The sequence below is a fragment of the Notolepis coatsorum genome (assembly GCF_963971535.1).
Source record: "Notolepis coatsorum genome assembly, chromosome: 8".
NCBI classification, from domain to species: Eukaryota; Metazoa; Chordata; class Actinopteri; order Aulopiformes; family Paralepididae; genus Notolepis; species Notolepis coatsorum.
In genome coordinates, this window is record NC_140172.1 from 58,209,161 (window position 1) to 58,233,339 (window position 24,179).

Below are 24,179 nucleotides of genomic sequence, written 5' to 3' on the forward strand. Positions count from 1 at the left end.
AATCCCTGGCAGATAAAGGGTTAATTGTATCACTGTCACTGTGACAGTCACACATTATTGTGATATTGTAACTGGGTTTAAAATATATGAGGAGATGCGCTGTTTGATGGATTTGATGATGTGACGTGACTTGATAAATTGAATGAGCCTTTGACGTTTTTGATGAATGAATTTGAGAAAATGCATTTATCTTTTCAAGCACTGTTATCTGATGATGAACATGAGGTGTCACTGGTATAAACCAAAGGTTAATCAATTCAATGCATGTATGGATGATGTCCAAAACAGATTAAAACCTGATTAATAGTGTAACTGCAAGCCTCCCTCCAAGCCTCTCTTTGGGAACCATGTATTTATATAGTACATAATACCTAAGCACATACAGTACAGATATCCTCATAATATAATTTGTATCAATTAGATATACTATTTGGGCTTGTTTTTATCCTTATTCTGAAAGAGTTGAACTAATTATTTTCGCTAGCAAGATCTCATTTGATTATTCATTCCATTAAGCCTACTGGCACATTTAAAGAAATATAATCTGATTGATTGGGGTAATGAGGGACTTAAAATTTGCCTATAGATTATGCATTTAACTTCTCTGCGAGGCTATTGAGCCATACTGTATTGTACCCATTCTTCAATCTTGTTAATAAAGTTTTAAATCAATCAATCAATGCCGTTGGAAAATCAGGATTTCTGCGATCTACACCTGCTGTCTTTTCAGGTGAGGCGGCCGCGTGCAATTATCCTGAGTATCAAGTCTGGTTCGAATTAACGAGACTGAATCCACCTTCGAGGAACAGGGAAAACCTGGATTCAAACATTGGGTTAATTGAATCTGGATAATGGGACTTTTGATCGACTTAGGTCGCTTTCACATATAGTTTTGGTGGACTCGGTGCGGTTCTGGTGGTGAAGTTGCAACATTGTTGCATTCTTCATTTGGTTCGCCTGCGTTCACATAGCAATCTGTCAGGCGCACCGAACTATCTGAACAATGTCACACGGTCGAAAAGGGCGCTCGTCTATTGGACAGTGGAAATGTGTGTGTGGCTGCGAGCCCGTGTGTGCGCGCGCGCACGTGTGTGTGTGGACTGCAAGCCCTCCAGATCAGCGGAGGCGAGTATTGACGTGGCATTGATCCATTGATCCAATGCCGTGCGCCTCGGTAATAATAATAAGCCACGTTTTTTCTTCCTTCTTCCCAAGATGCACAGTTAGATAGATAGATAGATAGATAGATAGATAGATAGATGCAGTGTGCTTGTTTTGCAGTGAGTGCTGCGAGCAGTGGTAATAATAATCACTTCCTATATTTGGTTCGCGTTTGGTCCGCTGAAGCGAACCGAGACCTACGTTTTCAGGCGGACCAGAGTTCGCGTGTTTGGTCCGCGAACCGAGTTCGACGCGCATTCACACAAACCCGAAAAACCGGACTATCGAATTCTAGTCCGAAAGTCCGGACCAAACAGCCCCTGTGTGAAAGCGACCTTAGTTGAACCAGGTACGGGGAATAGGGCCCAGGGAAGGGAACGTCAACAATGACAACACACATAATGAAATCACATTAAACAAACAATTGATTACATTATTTACACTTATCAGAACAGGCAAGATGGCTGCCTGTACCATCTGATGGTACCCACTAGAGGGCGCCATGAGACTGGAAGGAGGTAGAGTGTCCAGTGTTATTGTTCTCCTTAACCCTATTAAGCCCTATTCCCCGTACCTGGTTCAACTAAGTCGATAAAAATTCCCATTATCCAGATTCAATTAACCTGATGTTTGAATCCATGCTTTCCTTGTTCCTCGAAGGTGGATTCAGTCTCGTTAATTCGAACCAGACTTGATGCTCAGGATCAGTGCGCGCGACTGCCTCAGCTGAAAAGACAGCAGGTGTCGATCGCAGAAATCCTGATTTTCTAACGGCATTGATTGATTGATTGATTTAAAACTTTATTAACAGATTGCAGAATGGGTACAATACAGTACGGCTCAATAGCCTCGCCGACAAGTTAATAATCTATAGGCTAATGTTACGTCCCTCATTAGTCATTACCCCCAATCAATCAGATTATATTTCTTTAAATGTGCCTGATGGCAGTAGGCCAATGAATAATCGAATGAGATCTATTGCTAGCGAAAATAATTTGTTAAACTCTTTCAGAATAAGTAGATACAAACAAGCCCAAAGAGTATCTAATTGATACGAATTAATAGATGCTTATGAGGATATCTGTACTGACTGTACTGTATGCGCTCGGCTTAGGTAACATGTACTTTATATAAATACAGTTTTCAAGGCGCGACCCCCGAAATAACAGAGGCTTGGAGCCGGCTATACAGTTTCACTATTAATCAGGTTTTAATCTGTTTCGGACATAATCCATATGCATTGAATTGATTAACCTTTGGTTTATACCAGTGACACATGTTCATCATCAGATAACAGTGCTTGAACAGATAAATGCATTTTCTCAAATGCATTAATGTCAACGGCTCATTGAATTTCTCAAATCCGTCAAACAGCGCATCTCATCAGACATTTTAATCCCAGTTACAATATCACAATAACGTGTGAGTGACAGTGATACAATTCAACAATCCACAGATTCAGATTCCTCGTAATTCAATCATAATCCACAATCCACGCATAGACACTTCAATTTATGCTTGAATGAAACACAATCCGGGCGCTCCGTTAAGCAAATACATCCACAGCAGATAATATGAAACTAATCAGAGCCAAACGCCCGATAGGTTTCATTCATTAAAAATATCCCCGCGGGATTCACATTTGCAATGCTCCGTTATTAAAATAACCTGTGTGCTGCGACGCGCAAGCGCCATATCCGTATAACTATGACGTGCCAGAGCTGGCTGCAATTGTAGCTTACCACCACCGGTATGACTGTGTATGAACGAATAATGGACTCTGTGAAGCGCTCTGGGTCAGTGAAGAGCGCTATATAAATCCAAGTCATTATTATTATTATTATTATTATTATTATTATTATTATTATTATAGGCTGAATATGATTTATTATCAGCATTTAGGTCTATTATTTTACATTTCAAAAGCCCCCTCTAGGAAAACGAAGCACAAAAACATAATTTAGAATGGTATAATGCAGATCTACACTGTGGTAATTATTTCAGGAAGCGAGCTGCATTTCTTTGCGAGGGTGTGGCCATGGTTCATCCAGCTAACTGAACTAAACCCTGCTCTGGACCAGGTTCAAACTTTCTGATCTGTTACCATGGCGATTTAGAAAATCCGACGGAAATGTCTGGCTTAAGTCAAGCTATGCTGAAAATTATCCGGCTAACTCAGTTAGCCAGGTACGGGGAATAGGGCCCTGGGATTGTTACACCTAGTTGCACTTTTGTTGCACTTTTTTGTGTTTATTTCATGTTTTTAACAGTGCATGAAAGATTGTGTATTACTCCAAAAAAGAAAAATTTAAATAAATCATAGTGGTTAAAAAATTTGGGTCGCGACTTAATGACTAAGGAAAATGTTGGGTCCCGAGGCTAGACCAGTTGATAACCACTGCTTTAGACTGTAACCTGATACACTTTTGTTTAAACCAGGGGTCAGCAACCTTTTTGACATGCCTGTTTGAAATATAGTTGTAACTAGTGTGCCTCAACAATATTCCATGCATCGTAATTTTTTTCTTCTCATAATCAGGTCTTTTTAATGATAATTTTTACATTATTACATCATTATTGTTATTATTATTAACAATATTATTATGATGGTTGTATCAACCCTAAATCTGAGTTGGGGGGGGGGGGGGATGCAATGCAGACAAACAGCTGCATACAGTGCGACCATTTCACTCACATTTGCCCATTCATTTTTGGACACATCACACTGTGTGTAGGCCTACTGTACGTGTGCTGTCATAGCTCCACCTACAGGCCTAATGGAGAACACCAGGATGTGAATGGAGGGTGAATGTGAGGTATATCGTGTAAATAAGTTTTGATTGATCGCAAGACTACACTGTAAAAAAATAAATAATAATAAATTATGCTTTAAGGTTTTCAGTTTTCAATCCATAATAAGTTAACAGATAAATAAGTACACAACCACATTATTTCAACCTAATAAAACTATGTTTATTGTCATTGTTTTAAGAACACAAGTTGACTTGGTAATACTCACATTTTGAGTTAAAAAAATGGCTTTTAACCCTTTATCTGCCAGGGATTATTCTGATCGTAATCCCCTCTCTGCCACCACTATAAGTCTATGGAGATGTTCCCCTTCTTTGCAGGGCTATAACTTTTTAAATTGTATTGCTAAATTGACATTACTATGGCCCATTCAACGTCAAGTATCTATCGTTTAGGATGTAGCAACGTTCTACTTTTTCATTCACATATTCATACTAAAATACGGTCTAAAGTATAAATATGTTTTTATCATTTTCTGCAGCATTCTGCAGAATGCGAGTTATAGCTATAAATACATATATTACATTATCAAATGTAGTTTGATACCGATTGACGTCATATTAAAACTTTCAATTGTACAAGGTCCTAAACGTCCTGCCTCATCATCTGCTGGTGACCGGAGGGGGGGGGGGGGGGGGTTTATAAGTCCGTGGCCGACGTTAAATCATTTATTTAGTATGGGCGATATATATATCAGAGCAGATTATACGTTTAATAATTAATAATCAACTCACCGCAGTTTCCTCGTAGCGTTGGGCGATCAGCGTCGAGCAGAAAGTTCACGATTATGGGATGTTGATATATGCGATCCATTTCCAGGTTGTATAATAGTATATACGTCCAAATCATGTTGTTTATCGAGTTATTGGCAACTGATCGCTGTCCAGTGTGTCGAGCTAGAGTCCCGCTAACGATAGCGAGTGCCCGGACCGAATATGGATGAGCACCACTTCCGGCACGTCACTTCCTGTTTGGGCAATCCGCCGATCGGCCACCAGATGGCGCTCTTGAACCGTTGGAGAGTTGAGAGGAGATCAACAGGAGATCCCAAGTCTCCGTGGGTAAAATATGATTGCCATCACAGATTTTTGAAATATTGATCTCAAAGACGCCTTACGGCGTCATTGGCAGATTACGCATGGCGGAGAATGACGTGGGAACACGTCATTGGCGAATAAAGGGTTAACATGTGCAATGTTCAATGAAATAGACAAATAAATAATAAAATTTGTTGATTAATCCCACTGGTCACAATGGTGACCGTAATAATGTTTTTCTTATAAGGCTCTGCAAATGTTACTGAATGATGTAGCAATGTATTTCCAGCTAAATTGAAATAATAAATAAATAAAGGGTCTCAATTAAATATGTGGTAGTAAAAAGAACCTGTGGGAGGATTTCAACAAGATAAATGCGACAACAGTGCAAAATATTTCACTATAATATTTTAAAAAATTTAAAAAAATATATATATATTTTTTTTATTTTTATGCTGCCCCCTGTGCCTATGAAAATGCCCCCGCGTGTGCCTAGGGTTGCCTACCCCTGGTTTAAACTATGGACCCCCATTTCCTAAGATAAAAGTCCATAATACCATAAATGTCTATACTGTAGATCAGGGGTGGGCAATTTTTTTTCCCGGGGGGCCGAATGAGCAACTGAAAATATGTTGGAGGGCCGGGCCAAAATTCCATACTCAATTATGCATAATATACATTTTATTTCTATATAAAAAGCAGTAAATGGCATTGTTTTGACCCCTGGTAAGAGTGTATGTTATTATTTGGCAATTAAAAGGTGATGTTAGCTTTCAAAAATATCATTTATTCAAATGTTAACATTAATAACAAAGGGCATGTATGAAAAAGTGCTATACAAATAAAGTTATTATTTTGAGTTTCATATACTATTGAAACAAGGATTTTCTTAGCTTTCTAAAGACATCACATCATCTTATAGCCAAAATAAACGAGACATGTCACTGAACTGTGTAAAGAAAAGTGTCCCAGTAGCCTTTTTTACTTTACATGTCTATATTAAACATTTTATGTTTTCAGAACTGTGCAAAAAAAAGATCAAGTGTCCCATTTCACTTGTTATATTTCCACATTTTAGTGTTCTTCAGCTCTTTTTTTTCTTCATTCAGTGTTATAAATCCAGTCTCTGTTGAGCTTTAACAAGTCCATCAAAGTCAGGTTGCATGTCTGAGGTGGAGATGCGAAGCACAGCTGCCAGATGGTCATCAGTGAGAGAGGATCTGTACCTGGACTTGGTAAACGTCATGACTGAGAATGTCTGTTCACATATAGGTGGATCCAAAGAGAACCAACATCTTCTGAGCATGTCTCCTCATGTTTGGAAAGTTCTCCTCCTTGAGAGCAGAGTAAAACTCTAGCAGTGATGCTGACTTAAAGTGCTCTTTCAGTAGTGAATCAGACTGCAGGTCAATTAGTTCAAGCTGAACATCAGTGGGTGCACTATCAACACTGCAGGTAAAGGGAGAGGAAACCAGCTGCATTTCATCCTCAACCTTTTTGAAATCTTGAAAACGCCTTGAAAATTCATCATGCAGTGCTCCCAACATGGATGAGTACCTGTGCCGGTGATCAGCTGATGGTTTGACTTCTTTCAGGGTTTTCATGTGTTTGAGATTGTTGCTGCCTAGTTGCCTTGAAATTAATTGCAACTTTGTCATGAAGGCTTTCACATGGCTATGCATTTCATGAGAAAAAATGCCCTTGCCCTGCAGTTGTGTGTTCAGTATGGATGGGTACCGTTCACATTTGAACTGATACGGTACCTGTGAATCGATACCGGTACCAAACTGTACCTTTTTTCTGTACTTTAGTCTCAAAAAATGTAATCTACCTACCTCAGTTGTGAAAAAAGAAATCCAAACTTCAACCACACTTTCGACCGTTTTCAGCTTGCCCCGACTGCTTTGTTGTTGAATCAAGTCAAATCCTAGGTAAGCGTATATTGTGCGTGTGAACGTTGACATGAAAAGAAAAAAGTTAAAAAAAAGAAAAATATTTTTTTATTATCATGTAATCTTTCGCGGGCCGGTCAGAATCATCCCGTATCCGGCCCGCGGGCCGTACAATGCCCAGGTCTGGTCTAGAGCGTCACTAGAGCAAGACTAGTGTGCCTATTCTGTGACCCAAAACATGTCCCTGCTGTTTTATTCTGCAACGGGTCCAATGCATCTAACCTGCTTTGCAATCCTCGCCACTCCATTATGCCCACGTCGCGTTAAAGATTGAAGATAACGTTACGTTGGGGCTAACCCATAGCCATAGGCAGAGAGAAGTGGGGACTGGGAAGGAGGGTGCATTCTCGGGATAGCCCCAATAACAGGATCTGGCCGGTAGGGATGGGTACCGAATTCGGTACTTTTGAGGTACCGAACCGAAACACGTCGGTACTACCGAGTATCGAATCAAGTGAGAAACCGGAAAAAAAATAAACAAGTTTTTTATTATTATTTCTTTTTTACTTTTTTTTTTTTTTTTTTACTTTTTTCTTTTCATGTCAACGTTCACACACACAATATATGCTTACCTAGGATTTGACTTGATTCAACAACAAAGCAGTCGGAGCAATGACAAGCCGAAAACTGTCGAAATTGTAGTTACCGTACTTTTCGGACTATTATCCCCCCATTTTTCGACCCTGCGGCTTATATAACGGTGCGGCTTATATGTGACTCGACGTGACCAAACCCGAAAATGTAAAAATCAAAATATTGCTTTTTTGACTGCATTGAAATGTTATTTATCTGTTCCCTTATTTGCTAAACTTAATACAACTTGTAAATGAGTTAATTCTTGTTATTTGTCCGACACTATTGTGTCCCAATGCTAATTACATATGGTAATTAAACATTAAAACACCTGCGGCTTATAGTCCAGTGCGGCTTATATATGTACACATCATTCAATTTAGCTTCTGCGGCTTATAGTCAGGTGCGGCTTATAGTGCGAAAAGTACGGTATTTGAAGTTTGGATTTTTTTTTTTACGACTGAGGTAGGTAAATTAAATTTCTTGAAGGTCACCAACGACATACTCCTCTCTGCCGACTCTGGTTCCCCCTCCATCCATTCCGCTTCCATTGTTATGCAGACGACACTCAGCTCTACCTCTCCACAAAGACTATCACTCCAGCCACTCTTTCCACCCTCACCACTTGCCTCACAGATATCAAAACATGGATGCAAAATAACTTTCTCAAACTAAACTGCAATAAATCATCATTATCGGTCCAAACTCCCTCACCAGGCACACCCAGGATTTCTCCCTAAATATTGATGGTTACATTGTCACCCCCTCCGCTCACGTCTGTAACCTTGGCATCATCCTGGACCCCACCCTTTCTTTTCTCCCCCATGTGAACCACATAACAAAAACGTCTTTTTACCACCTCCGGAACATTGCTCGTCTCCGTCTCACTCTCCGCTGCTGAAACACTGGTTCATGCATTAATTTCATCAAGACTGGATTACTGTAATAGCATCCTCTACGGCTCACGAAACACTATCCTCAATAAACTCCAATATGTCCAAAACTCTGCTGCCCGCATGCTCACCTCCACCCGTCGCTCTGATCACATCACCCCTGTCCTCCACGACCTCCATTAGCTTCCGATCAAATACAGGATACAATTTAAAATACTTCTCATCACATTTAAAGCCCTCAACAACCTTGCCCCTCCCTAGCGGTCCGACCTCCTCCACCGTCACACGCCCACCCGTCGCCTTAGGTCTGCTGATGCCAACCTCCTAACACCTCCCACGACCAGGCTCCGGACCTGGGGCGACAGGGCCTTTGCTGCTGCTGCCCCCAACCTCTGGAATGCCCTCCCCAGCCATATCCGTGATGCAAACACCCTGACATCTTTTAAATCAGCCCTCAAAACTAGGCTTGGGCGGTATAATTTTTTTCATACCGTCATACCTTGCTGACATCATACCCCGGTATCAGGGCCGGATTAACGACCGGGCCGTCCGGGCCGCGGCCCGTGGGCCTCTAGTGATGAGGGGCATTTTTTTCGTCATTAGAGGCCTTTGAGGCCCCTCGTCACTAGAGGCCCCACATTTAATTTTTAATTTTTTTCTTATTTTGGAGATCGATGTCATACTGTGACACTGAAATGAAAACATATTTCATCAACTAAAATATTTAGTCAAAAAAAATTGGAGAATTATCCAGCGCCTTTCCTACAGAGATATTATTATTATTATCATTATTATAGGGGCACTTATTATACAAGTATTATTTATCATCTGGTGCCACCTAGTGGGCGTTTACTGCAACTGTAGGATGCCTGGGGACTGAGATTTGGACAGGTGAGGCCGATTCAGCGTCTCTGTGACGCACTATTTAAGCGACACACGTAGCCATATGCCTGTAATGAGAAAAGCCCCGTGGGCGTTCTAACTGGCTAACGGTACGTTGCATTGTATCATCTCTTGTATGCACTGACTCTGTTCATAACTATCATTTATGTATGTAGCGCATGTGGCTAATGGATGCCGTTTTGTTTCCTGTTTTGTATAGGTAAATAATCTACTGACCGATGCTAAATGCTGACAGCTACTACTAACTGGCTAAAATGCCACTACTACTACCAAGCTGCTAAACGCTAAATGCTGCTAACTAAGGACTAATGCTACCAGCTACGAGCTGCCTGAATTGACCATCTGGTGGCTATTAGTCAATGACAGTGGAATATTGGAGCGTTTGGATGGGATATCCTAAATAAATAACGTTCAAGCAAGAGTCTGAATTGTTTCCTTTGGTCCGGTATAAACAGTTGATCGCCTGCACCCTTTCAATGGGGAGATCTAGTTGACACATTGACAGTGACTGCTAGATAATTGAACAAAAATATTTCATCAACTAAAATATACAGTACGTCACACCCTGCTGTCTGCAAGTGGCTAATCTTGAGTATTTTTTCTCCTCTTCATAAGAGTTTGAGGTTTTCCGTTTGAGGTAAAAACGATAGGTTATGACTATAACCAAGTTCTGTCAGTTAGTGGTGACGCTTGGCATCACACTGCACTCGCTCGCGTACGTGCACGCGCACTGAATAAACCACAAATGTACCTTTAATACCAGTATTAGTCTGACCACACCCCTCATCAGCTTACCTTCATAAGCAGGTGTGTGGTCACCTGCTCTCCTCCTTCCCAAGCTTTCACCACAAGGTGAGGTCAAGGGCTGCAGCGGCCGTCTGATGCCAAGCGTCACCACTAACTGACAGAACTTGGTTATAGTCATAACCTATCGTTCTGTTCCGTTAGTGGCTCTGCTTGGCATCACACTGCACAATGGGAGGCCAAGCGGAGCCGCTGGCTGACAAATACACCCCGCTGACAGCCCCCCAAAACCATCAGAACAGGGAGGGCCGAGCCCCCCCGACCCCCCCTAATGGAGGGCATCCCCCCTATTAGGGGCTTCACGGGAAGGCGACGGACCCGACCGTGCGAAGAGGCACTCAAGCAACTTAACGCACAGGGTGAGCAGACCGTGGCTTGACCCCACGACTACACACACGCACAACCCGCATGCCACCCGGGAACGAACGGAGGAACAACCTCGTTACTGCCCCCAGAATCACGGGGTCAAGGGCAAACCCAACCCCGTGGCAAGGCCGTAGCAGCGGAGCGCGAAGGAAGACCCAGACCCACCAAAAGGACTGGACTCCCTGGAATGGGGGCCCGGAGAAGTCCATGATGCCAGCATCAAGACCCCACCAGGTGGGCACGTAGTGCCCCGCCCCCCACATCGCCAGCGTATTCGGACAAAGGCCCCCCAGTTACTGCACCTGGTAATCCCAGGCGGTATCCCAACCAAGTACTAACCAGGCCAGAACCTGCTTAGCTTCCGAGATCGGACGAGATCGGGCGTGTTCAGGTCGGTATGGCCGTAAGCCGAGCGGGCCCCGTCCCCCCAACAGTACACCGCCTGGCACACTGACCCTGCAGAACAGACAGTCAGCATGGCCGTAAGCACACAAAAAAGGTTAACCAACGGAAGCAGGCAGCGCACCGGGGAAAAACCAGGCAACAGGCTGTTAACCCTAGCCTGGAGACTGTGGACAAGACAGGCGCCAGAGGGGACAGCTGAAAACAGCTGCCCCGGCGGAAGGGGCGTATGCTGGCGGTTGCATGACCAAGCCTCCATTTAAAAACCCCCACCCAGAGGGGTCGAGGCAGAGAAGGCTGACACGATTGGCAGACGTCATGAACGTGCAGGGGCACCCTCAACCGGTGAACCCGGGAGTTGACACTGCACCAACACACCAGGGAATCAACCACCTCGGTGTTACCCAATGCGGTGGTTGTTCCTATAACCCCTCAAGAAAAAACTCCAAAACACACCTGCGGGTATACACCGGCTATACCGCAGTACAAGTGTTTCAGTTTCCAAAAAGGGTTAACCCAGGCCTACGGGTCGCAAACATCACTTCGGACCGGGCCTGGCGGTACGGGAAGCACAGGGTCACCAGAGGAGGTCAAAAAACCACCCCCACAGGCCCCTCTTCGCCATGCGTGAGAGAGGAGCGAAAAATAATGGAGAACCAGCCCCTAAGCACACCGTACTTGGTATTCCCAGGCGGTCTCCCAACCAAGTACTAACCAGGACCAACCTGTGTAGCGGCCGAGATCCGACGAGATCGAGCGCGTACAGAATGGCATGGCTGTAAGCCATGACGACAGTGCTGAGTAAAAACATACCCAACCAGGGTCTCCATAGCGCTTAACCCTGTGACACCCAGACCGACCTGGCATTTTTCCCCCTGAAAAAAGCCCAAGTCCCTCAGAGTACCAGAACAGCAGATCTGCATCCCCGGCGGACAACGGGTTCAACTGATCTGGACCAGCGTGACCAGAACCAGTCCCGTGCCCTAACCACGCCGACATGCCTACTCCAGGAGAAGGGCAGATATGCGTGTTGATCTTAACATGAAAAGAAGGCGCCACCCAGACGTTCGGACGAACCGCGCCTGGTGGCCCACCCCAAGGGCGTGAGACCCCACCACATATGTTCAGATCCATCCCGTCATCATCCCCCAGACATGAACGAGAATCCGTCGACAACCCACCCAGGTCATGGGATGTGGTCGTCGGAAGAGGAAAAACCCCCATCTCAGTTGCTTTATAAAAACGCTGTTTCAACCACAAGCAACCAAGGCGTGCCAGTCAATCGCCTGTTTACAGCGAGCTAGCACTATACGTGCGTCGGGACACACCCCCATCAACGAACAGGCTATTTAGACCTGTCATTGAATCCCCAAGGCGCCCAGGGGAACGACAAGAGGGGTGTGACACTCCCTAACTCCAACACTTCTGGAATAGAAAGAAGGAAGCATCAACAGTATGTATCCCAGTCTACACAGCCGGGGTAAAAAATGTTCACATTTTTACATCCCACCACCCTCCCATAGGAAAGAGACGGGGATCCCCAGAGAGACTTCCCACGCGAGCTGTACAGATTGAAAAGAATATATTGCACCTTGAGCCATGTAAAAAACTGGTTTTAGGGCCTCCGGGGAAGAGGCACTGAACCCATACACACTCAATAAACGAATTGAATCGAATATACATACAATAGAAAAGGACCCTTCTAGAGGGTCCACTCACTTTGACAATCTGAGGAGGAAGGCTCTGTACTCTGATGGAGGCTTCCTCACATGGAAGAAGGAGTCCGAACTCACAGAAGGCCTGAATAGGCGCTTGGTGAGGAGGAGCCCTGACCACCCCCCCTGAAAACAGATCCATCACATGGACCTGAACAGCACACGGAAGTCCTACCAACAGAGACGCGCACGGTGACATACTCTATGGCGGGGGAATTCCTGCGGTGCACACGCCCAATATACCAGGCCGTGGGACCACAGGGATCACCAGTGTCAATGGTTGCGGCCCACTAGTTAAAACTATAATGGTCTTCAGACCAAGGCCTTCTGTCGCCTAGGTGGCTGAACAAAGGACCCTAGCCTGGGGCCGGTTTCCATAAACTTTGTCAAGTAGCCCCCATAGCACTAACAGACAAGTGGAGCCCGCCAGCAAACACTACTCACCCAACCTGGAACGCACCGCTTCTCACAACAGCGGCATGTCCGACAGTTCAGCTGTGGCCTGACAGGTTTCACCCCAACAAACACAGCAAGGAACTGCAGTTGAGAAGCATGCAGCGGCGTGCTCCCAATACGAAAACCGGTGGAGGGTTTTTAGAATGATCATCATCTTCTAGACACTCCAGTACGAAGACAATATCGCCGTATTTTCTCGAAAAATAGTGAGAGAGAAAATAAAGATATGATGTCAACGTATCACTCCTTGTAAACTAACTACCTTTCCCCTAACAACAACACGTCAAGTGGGGTACTACCGAGGCACTTCCTTGTGGTGAAAGCGAGAAGGAGGAGAGCAGGTGACCACACACCTGCTTATGAAGGTAAGCTGATGAGGGGTGTGGTCAGACTAATACTGGTATTAAAGGTACATTTGTGGTTTATTCAGTGCGCGTGCACGTACGCGAGCGAGTGCAGTGTGATGCCAAGCAGAGCCACTAACGGAACAGAACAGCAATAAAAAGTCAAAACTTGCATCTCCACATCCCACCCCCGACGCCTGAATACTTTTACCAACGGATTTCCAGTTCCGCGTTCGCGTTCTGTGCTCTGATTGGCCACTGACGTTTCTGGTAGCGCCAATCATGTAGCGCTCTTTCTTTCACCGGTTAAGCTTAGGCACTCTTTCGAAGTTGGTTAAGGTTAGAGTTTGTCTTAGAGCAGGGCGATAGAACACCAGCCCTGATTCCATACTCTAACCTTAACCAACTTCGAAAGAGTCGCCTAAGAAACGTCAGTCAATATTTCGATTGTATTTTTTTTCATACATACATACATACATACATACATACATACATACATACATACATACATACATACATACAGCCCCACCTAATAAACAGTCCCCTCCCCACCGTATGTAATGTATATATTCTCTCCCCACCGTATGTATATTTCTCTCCCACCCACCCACCCCCTCCTAATGTACAGTCCCCTCCCCATCATATGTATATACTCTCTGTCAGAATCTATGGGTAACGGTACTGTATATTTGCATATCATATATGTCACAAATGTAACAGTACTATATACCTGTATGTCATGTATGTCCCTATGCCATAAATGTCATGATGTCATATATGGTGTGCATGTCATACATGTCACTATGAATTGAAAATGGGGGACCCTGATGTAAAGACAAACGTCTTTCTCTGGTCTGCATCCCCTTAACAATTGTGTGTATTGAGCCGTACTGTACTATTTGTACCCATTCTGCAATCTGTTAAATACAATTTTCATTCATTCATTAATTCACAGACAGTAACACAGGACAAAAACACATTTCAACCCCCTCCCTTCCCTAATTATAATTTAAATTGACATTCACGTAAAAGTAAGCTTACTATTCTAATATTATATTCTTGTCTCCAAAGTGTGTGCATGTTTTTTTTCTTCCTGAGGATGGCGCCATCCCCCCATCTAAACATGATGCGTTTCTTTTCTCTTCTTGATTGATTGAAAACTTTATTAACAGATTGTAGAATGGGTACAGTACAGTACAGCTCAATAATTGTTAAGGGGATGCAGACCAGAGAAAGACTTTCGTCTTGTTTACATCAGGGTCCCCCATTTTCAATTCATCATAACATATGACATACATGACATACAGATAGACAGTACTGCTACATCTATACATTTATGACATACCAGATTTGCAAATACAGTACTGTTTGTGATACGAAAATAGTCCAGAAAATAGAGTATATACATTTGACGTAGAAACTGTACATTGGAGGAGGTTGGGTAGGTGGGGTTGGGGGGTGGGGGGGACTGTACATTGGAGGTGGTTCGGTGGGTGGGAGGGGTGGGTGGGTGGGGGACACTGTACAACTGTACAAGCAAAACTGTACATTGGAATATTGACAAAACCATACTTGGTCATTTACTGTACATTGGAGGGGGTTGTGTTAGGACATTTACAGGGGCCAGTTTCGAATTGCAGTCTCCCGTAGGTGTTCTTTGAGAGTGTTTTTGAAAGTGGGTAGTGATTCACATTCCTTTACAGCTTTGGGTAGGGCGTTCCACATTGATGTGGCATAATATGCTAAACGTGTTTAGTCCCTTGTTTGAGCCGAATCTGGGTTTAACATGATTTGTGGAGCTCCCTCTGGTGTTGTGATCGTGGTATTCACTGACCTTTGGGAAGTATTTTGACATGTACATCAGGGCCCTGTTTCTTGTACGTGGTTCAACTAAGTCGATCAAGATGTCATTATCCAGCTTCAGTTAACGAGATGATTGAAGCCAGGCTATTCAGGTTCCAAGAAGGCCGATTGACTCTCGTTAACTCAAGCCGGACTTGACGACTCTGGATAATTGCGCGTGGCCGCGTCACCTCAAAAGGCATCAGAGATCGAGTGCAGAAATGCAGATGTCAGAGCGAAAATGGCGAAAGCGACGAGAGCAAATTTCTTCCACCCCACTGAGCAGGAATTGCTCATGCGCACTTATGAAGACCACAAGAGCATCATCAATATAAAGTCCAACACTGCCACCGCTGCGAGGGCAAGGCAGAGTGCGTGGCAGCACATCGCGGATACGTTGAATGCGTAAGTGTTGGGCAAATGTATATTATTCATTATCACAACCTTCAGAATAAGTAGATACAAAAGCCCAAAGCGTATTCATATAATTGATATGGATTAATAGATACGTATATGAGGATATGTATTAGGTCAGACATTCAATACATTGAAGCAGTGAAATGAAATTGCGTGTGATCCTCTCTATTCTTACATTATTCATGAGTCCACCTTATTAATTTCCTACAATAATGATATGCTATGGTGTACTACCAACACTGTCATATAATTATGAGTGCTTTCAACCCCCATGTATAGAAACAACCCAGAGTCCAAACGGACATGGGAGCAGGTGAAAACCAAACATAAGAATATAATTCAGAATGGTGAGTGAGTGAATTAATACAATCTGTGCCATGGTATTGCATTGAACAGCTTGTCAATGTCGTATGATCCTTCATATTCCAGCAAACAAAAAGAGGTCCGACATGGCCAAGACGGGGGGGGGGCCGAAGACCCCTGACTTCACTCCTGCGGAGGAGCTGGCCCTCCAGCACAACAGGGGAAGACCCATAATGGAGGGTGTAGCTGGGGGCAGCTCCTCCGCCTCCGGGAGTAATCCTAGGAGCCCTCATCCCAGAGGTATAGGTGCACTTCATTCTATGAGTCTCTTTCATGATTATTCATTTAGTTAACCATCGTCACATTTTGCAGTGTTTGGACCTGCTGATGCAGAGGAGACCACTGATGTAAGTTGATATTGCTGCATCATTGTGTAATGGTTCTATTTTAGCAATAAAGAAATCAATAATCAGAAGATCATTGAAAAATATCCCAAACCATTGCAATATCATCCACTGAATTATGTCAGTGTTTTTGGTAAATAATGTAATGTAAAAAGGGTATATAGCAATTATAAGCCTCTGCTTCAGCCTACACGTTGTCGGTCATTTTCTCTTTCATAAAAGGTTCTACTACTTTGCTTTGTAGAATACCGAAATAAAACCATCAATACATGTTCATTGTGTGTGTCCTTTAAAGAACCAAAGACAATTCTCCAAAGTTCCTAATAATTCCTAATTCACTAACAGACTGAAAGTCCAGCAGACGATGGCGAGGACACCCTAACTGCATGTTCCGGTGATGTGGTAAAAACAAGTTGTGGAAACTAATACTCCTATCCAACTCACTCCTTGTGAGTGGTATTTGGACTAAATCAATGCATTCCTTTAGCCAGGTACTGAATCACGGCCGGAGCCTGCAGGCCCCTCTCACTCTGCTGGAACTGGGGGTGGGGAGGTGAGTTATCATTTAATACCCTCACATTGTGAGGGGAGGTCTGAGTTTAGTTGCCATCTGACCGCCACACATTAATTTTCTTTCTTTAGAACGACCGTGAAAGTGTCAAATCACTATATAAGCGGAAGTTGCGGGCTGAGGTTGAATTCCTACAGTCTGAGACGGTGGGTCGGAATGAGTACCGCCGGATAAAGATACGGAAACTACACAAGGAGATGGAGTTGATTGATCAGCAGCTGGTGTAAGTGTAACCATGTGAAGCTTTGCCTAAAGTATTTGTGAGCTTTGGCATGAAATGCAACTTAACTGAAATTCTTTCTTGTGTGCACTTTCATTTACAGGCGGGCAGGCGGGGCAGCAGTCAGAAAAAATAAAGACTTTATTGTACAACATATGGATCTCTTCTTCTTCTTGTACATGTTCCTCTATGAATGGGTATAACTTGAAAGCAAAGAGGGTGGCAAAGCCTAGAACCATATAGATTAAACATGCAAACATGAAAAGAGGAATACGTAAGATGAGTCCAACATTAACCTAAATGAACTCAACACCTAACCAAAATGATGGTGGGCAATTCTGTTCCTTGCAGCCTGTCCGGTCTGCTCGTCCAAGTGGACTGGCTGTAGGTCATCCTCAGGATGGTCCAGGATGACTGAGACCCTCTCCTTCCTCAGTGTTGCTATATTGTGGAGCACTGCACAGGCCACAGTGATGTCACATGCCCTGTCTGGTGCCACCCGCAGCCCGCGCAGACACGTGAATCTGCCCTTCAGTTGGCCGAAGGTCATTTCTATCCGGGCTCTCGTCCGAGCATGAGCCCCGTTGAAACGGGCTTCAGGCCCTGGTGCTGGCTCTGGATAGGGGGTCATGAAGTAGGGCTTGCATGCATAACCCCTGTCTCCAATTAGGAGTCCATCGTAATGACCTATAGTAGATAATATACAATGTTAGATCACCTCTACATGAAATAAGCATTTATAGATGACATGATATTTGCTATACCTTGCTCGAAGCTGTTGCACAGTGCAGACTCTCTGAATACTCTGGAGTCGTGGACGGAGCCCGGCCACTTGGCCTCAATATTGGTGATGAGGCAGGTGGAGTCACAGATCATCTAAGATGAATTGCGGTCAAGTCATGGTTATTGTACAGTACATGGGTAGCCATACAGCAGGCAATTGCAAGGTCCATGATGACCCCTATGTTAAAACAAATATGATTGCTTTTATAGCAATGTAATTTGAGGGGAATTGTCATAAGTTGGCCTACCTGCACATTAATGCTGTGATAGCCTTTTCGATTCACAAAATCACCCTCGTTTGGGCCAGAGGGTGCTTTGAGTTTGATGTGCGTGCAGTCCACCGCGCCAATGACATTTGGAAACTCTGCATAATAATAATGAGCTCCGTAAGGAATAGTGATATATGAATGCACTTTAATTAAATGGTGGAATATTGAATTATATTATATTGAACTCAATTACCCGCAATTCCATAGAAGCCCTCTTTGATTACATTCACTTGGACACGGCCAGGGAATGTAATGTAGTCATCCATGAACGCCTTCAAGGCCAAATATACTTTGCGAATAGCACGGCATGCAGTGGCTTTGCTGATGTTCTTCGCATCGCCTACGGTGTACAGAAAGGTACCACTGGCAAAGAAACGCAAGGCAATGCAGAGGGTCTGGGTGACAGTCAACGCTCTGTTGCGGCGTGTTTGATTAACAAGGTGTGGCCCGAGGAGGTCTTGGAGGAAAATGATTCCTCGTCTGCTAAATCTATAGCGCTCGTACAGGAACTCATTAGTATAAGCTAACGGATCTTGGCGATCTCTAAGCACTCTCTCTCTATGAACTGCTAATCGGACTATGATTGTCAATCGGATCTCTGAGGAAGGGACATGCCATTATTTGCGAGGGTGTGGCCACAATCCACGCATAACGTTTCAATTTCTGCTTGAATGAAACAGAATCCAGGCGCTCCTCTCCTTCCTCGCTCCTCATACACAGCGGAGAATATGAAGGGAATCCGAGCCGAACGAGCGATAGGTTTCAATCATTAAGGATGTCCCCGCGGGATTCACATTTGCAATGCTGCGCGTTGTTAAAATAACCATTATAATGTGTACATCGCACCGAGCGAGCGCCACGGTATATATAACGTGCATTATTTAGGACAAAGTGAATTTAGTATCAGCATTTTGGGTCTATTTTACATTTCAAAAGACCCCTCTGGAAGAATGGAGCACAAGAACGTAATTCAGAATGGTATAACGCAGATCCTAGGCTGTGGGAATAATTTCAGGAAACGAGCTGTCACTTTCTTTGCGGGGGCGTGGCTCTGCGTGATCCGGCTAACTTGAACTTGAACTCTGCTTTCGACCAGACTCAAACTTTTGGATCTGTTGTCATGGTGATTTGGAAAATCCACGTACATGGAACCGGAAAGTCCGGCTAACTCAGTTATCCAGTTAAAGTTATCCGGCTAACTCAGTTATCCAGGTACAAGAAACAGGGCCCAGGGCTCTACGCTAACCTTTTTCACTAGGGGCACAGGTGCTCCTAAATGAAAAAATTTAGGAGCACACAAAGAAATTTAGGAGCACCCAAAAATATTTAGGAGCACAGTGAAAATATGTCAAGTAACCGAGTTTTTTTTTTTTCAAAAATAATTGTATATTTGTACTGTGCGTGCATGTGCAAACGGGAACGGGACACATCTGTGCAATAGCACATACCACCAAAGTCACTGGTCCACTGTGTGTGTGTATCATCTGCGTGTGCAAACAGGAATGGGACACAGACATTTGAACTATTAATTAAGTGATTAATGCCTACTATGGCAAAGTTGTAGCCAACAACTAGGCCTAATAAGAAAGGCAGTGACATTGAACAAAAAGGAGACACTGGCTTTACAACCAGGGCCATCAGTAGAGGGGGGAGCTAGTGTTGCTCTTTTAGAAAAATAATCCTTTCAGGGTTGCCTATTGAAATACTGTACACCTCCAGTACAGAAACATTGTTTATGAGTTTGCGTGTCAGGTAGACCATTGATTGACAGTCGATTCTGCCAATTACGACGTCACACCGTTGCACTCTGGCCGTCCGGCGATGCAGCTAGACCCTATTGCCACACCGCTTGCACTCTGGCCGTCCGGCGATGCAGCTGGACCCTATTGCCCACCTCTGCGGTTGATAACGCTAGCCAAGTTAGCTGTACACACATACACAGTGGGCCAGTTGTAGGGGTGTAACAATGCATCGCAATGCATCGATCCTACTTTGCAATATTTACAAAACATGACATTGTTTTCGAACTCTAGCCATGGGGAAATGTTTAGCCAATTCACGTTAAATTTGTATGTCTTCCCTCCGGCTCCAGTGGGTGTAGCTTCGCTAGCTACAGTGGCTACATTGGGTGCTACAGTGGGTGTAGCCTCGCTAGCTTGGCCAACTTCGCTAGCATGCTGGCTAGCGTCAGTATCTTGGTTAACGTTAACGTTAACCATCACCTCTGTAACATGAGCTGCCTCGCCTGACTTCTCATTCTCCGGTATCTTTCGCGCAAAATAAAAATGAATGGGCTTCGACATGGCTGTATTGTCTGACTCAGACAGTGACGCTGATCGTTACTTTCAGTTTCCAGTCACGTGACCACAGGAAACTCTACTGTGATTGGAACGTTTATGCGGCTGTGAACTGTGGGAATTGTAGTTTTTTAACGATTCTCGCAGCGGAGGGAAAAAAAGGACTAAAGAGGCTGTACTATGCATTCGCCGGCCCCACTCGCACGCCGTGCGAGTACTTGATTTTGCAGGATCGCACACACATATTTTTAGGGGCATATGCGAGCAATATGGTCGCACTGTAGAGCCCTGTACATGGGTACCTTGGTCGTGTAGTGTATCTTGTAGACCAGGCCCATTGCAAGTTGCTGTACTCTGTCGTCTACTCTAAGCCATCCTAGGTTGTCAAAGTGGGCAGGGGTGATCAAAGTCCTTTTAGCTTGGCCCTCAGAGCCCACCACTTCTAAATATTCTATATATTTTTTAAAGTGACATATAAAAACGCCACTGTACGTGTATGTGTGTGTGGGGGGGCCTCCACAAGAATCTGGCCCAGGGGCCTCTGAAGTCTTAATCTGGCCTTGCCCGGTATGGGTATGACTTTCATCAGCGGGGGGGGAGCGGAGCTGAGCTAAGTTAACAATATACTCGTTGGGGCGGTCAGGTGGCATAGCAGAGATTGTGCTCGTCACCAATGCAAGAGGCTGCGGTCTCGACTCCCGGAGAGTCAGCATTGCCTTGGCTCTGGCTGATCGCTATACTAACTCGTTTGGCTGAGTTAGGGGGAGGGGAGCCGTGGGTGGGTCCTGGGCGTTGTGGACAGCGACCCCTACAGCGAAGGTAGGATCTGGTGAGAGGTAGTGCGGCCTCCCACACGTTACACTCTCCCAGTGAGAATCTGCGCGGCCAGGCTGGCTGCCGGCTGGCTGCACATGCGTCGGAGGCAGTGGCGGACTGGCCATCGGGACGTTCGGGACGAATCCCGATGGGCCGGAACCAAAGTGGGCTGGTCCAAAACAAAATAAAAAATTTACTTTTTTTTTTTTACTTTTTTTTTGGGCCAGTGTGTGGGCCAGTGTGTGGGCCACTAATGTGGGCCGGTGTGTGGGCCAGTGTGTGGGCCAGTGTGTGGGCCAGTGTGTGAGTCGGTGTGTGGGCCACTAATGTGGGCCGGTGTGTGGGCCGGTGTGTGGGCCAGTGTGTGAGTCGGTGTGTGGGCCACTAATGTGGGCCAGTCTGTGGGCCGGTGTGTGGGCCAGTGTGTGAGTCGGTGTGTGGGCCACTAATGTGGGCCAGTGTGTGGGCCGGTGTGTGGGCCAGTGTGTGAGTCGGTGTGTGGGCCAGTGTGTGGGCCGGTGTGTGGGCCAGTATGTGGGACGGTGTGTGGGCCGGTGTGTGGGCCAGTATGTGGGCCAGTCTGTGGGCCGGTGTGTGGGCCGGTGTGTGAGTCGGTGTGTGGGCCAGTGTGTGAGTCGGTGTGTGGGCCACTAATGTGGGCCAGTCTGTGGGCCGGTGTGTGGGCCAGTGTGTGAGTCGGTGTGTGGGCCGCTAATGTGGGCCAGTGTGTGGGCCGGTGTGTGGGCCAGTGTGTGAGTCGGTGTGTGGGCCGGTGTGTGGGCCAGTGTGTGGGCCAGTATGTGGGACGGTGTGTGGGCCGGTGTGTGGGCCAGTATGTGGGCCAGTCTGTGGGCCGGTGTGTGGGCCGGTGTGTGAGTCGGTGTGTGGGCCACTAATGTGGGCCAGTGTGTGTGCCGGTGTGTGGGCCAGTGTGTGAGTCGGTGTGTGGGCCAGTGTGTGGGCCGGTGTGTGGGCCGGTGTGTGGGCCGGTGTGTGGGCCAGTATGTGGGCCACTAATGTGGGCCGGTGTGTGGGCCGGTGTGTGGGCCAGTGTGTGGGCCGGTGTGTGGGCCAGTGTGTGGGCCGGTGTAGTGTGTGGGCCAGTATGTGGGCCGGTGTGTGGGCCATTATGTGGGCCGGTGTGTGGGCCAGTGTGTGGGCCGGCAATAAAACAATAAACAAGTTGCATAAACTAAATCAGATTAAAAATGATCACAGTTCTGGTTTGCCTTAAGATGCAGTTTAAGATGGGTCTTGAACATGGAGTATGTAGGGCACTCTCTAATCACAACTGGTAGGCTATTCCAGTAGTTATCACTTTTAACAGAGAACACAGTTTTTGCAATGGTAGTATACCGAAAAGGCACCTTACAGTCCCCTCTACTGATGGCCCTGGTGGTAATGCCAGTGTCTGCTTTCTGTTGGATGAACTCATTCAATGGGGGAGGGGCAAGTCCATGCAGAACCTTGTACATGAAGCAAGTATATTTGAAAACTTGGAAATTCTCGAAACTTTTTCTAAAACATTACAGTGATGAAATGAAATTGGTTTCCTATCAAATACTTTTATGGCTTTTTTGTAGAGTAATTCTATTGGTGTAAGAGTAGTGACATATGAAAGAGACCAGTTGATAAAACAGTACTCGATGTGTGATAAAATCATTGAATGCAGAAACATCCTTGCAGCATTAACTGGCAGGCAGGGCCTGATCTGCCTGAAGTTTTCGATGTTAAACTTGACTGTGTTTGTCACTTTCTTCACATTACTTTTTGAAGGTCAATGTAGAGTCCAATGTGACCCCAAGATACTTGAATTAATGTACAATGTCCAGCTCCGCCTCTCCCAGAAACACATTAGAGTGAGTGACCTCTACTGGTGACTTTGTGAACATCATACACACTGTTTTCTTGGTGTTAAGTGAAAGACATGCTTTTGTTAGCCAGTCTTGAATGAGACATGAGACATCAGTGAATGAGATTCACGTTTCCTCCCAACCGCGAGTAGGCCTAGAAGCGCAGAAATGGAGAATGCAAAAAAAGAAAGGGTGGAGCTGAAAAAGCTAGAATTGCTAGTAAAAGATGCAGAACAATGTTCTAAAATTACAGACATGTTTAGTAGAGGAAGGGCTGGCGTTAGAGTAGCTGCTGCTGCTAATGATGATGAAGTTCAAGTGGAAGGAACCAACAGTAACATGACAGGTGTGTGCAGTAGCCTAGTGCATATTCTACTGTTGGTGTGTGCCGGTTCATGAGGGCTAGCTAGCCTATACTAGTTCTTGCAGTGATTTCAGTCATTCTATTACAAGACAATGTGCTTTCCGTATTCCTGATTCCTTACAGCACGTGGACGTAAATAGTCGTGACTCGTGACGTTTTTTCTCTGACTAAAAGTTTAGTTAGCAATGTTAGGACTAGTGCCCACCACAGCATCAGAAGCTAAAGTGCTAACCTAGAGAGCCAATCAGAACCTAGGACGGGCTGCAAATTAATTGGCTACTAATATTATAATAGTAAATACTCAAATAAAATACTATTATGTTCCCTTTAAAATTTTCATGTTGATATAATATTGGTAATCTAATTGATTGAATTGATTAGTTGCCATTTTACATGCTTAAATAAGATGTACCTTAGAATTCCCAACAGTTAGCCATGTTCTCGATTAGTCTCATCTACATGTTTGTAGATAACCACAGCTAACTAGCTTAAGCTAACAACTAGGTCAACTACTACCCCGTAGTTAAACAAATGTGATTGCATATAACAGCTAACTGCTACAGCTAAGTTGGTAGTTAGCCTATTCCATTAATGTTGAATGTATTTATGAAGGTTGTTGATGG

General features: G+C 44.8%; 1 protein-coding gene and 1 long non-coding RNA gene across 2 annotated transcripts in view; both read left to right on the forward strand.

The window, feature by feature from the left end:
- The window catches only part of LOC311233457 (actin-binding protein WASF3-like), a gene marked incomplete at both ends in the record, with an annotated part of 178,221 nt that overhangs the window by 10,483 nt on the left and 143,559 nt on the right, over positions 1-24,179 (forward strand). The window lies entirely within an intron of this gene.
- LOC311233239 lies at positions 16,756-17,154 on the forward strand. The gene is made up of 3 exons (XR_014620017.1): positions 16,756-16,785; positions 16,871-16,936; positions 17,026-17,154. It is a non-coding gene; the product is annotated as an uncharacterized lncRNA (long non-coding RNA).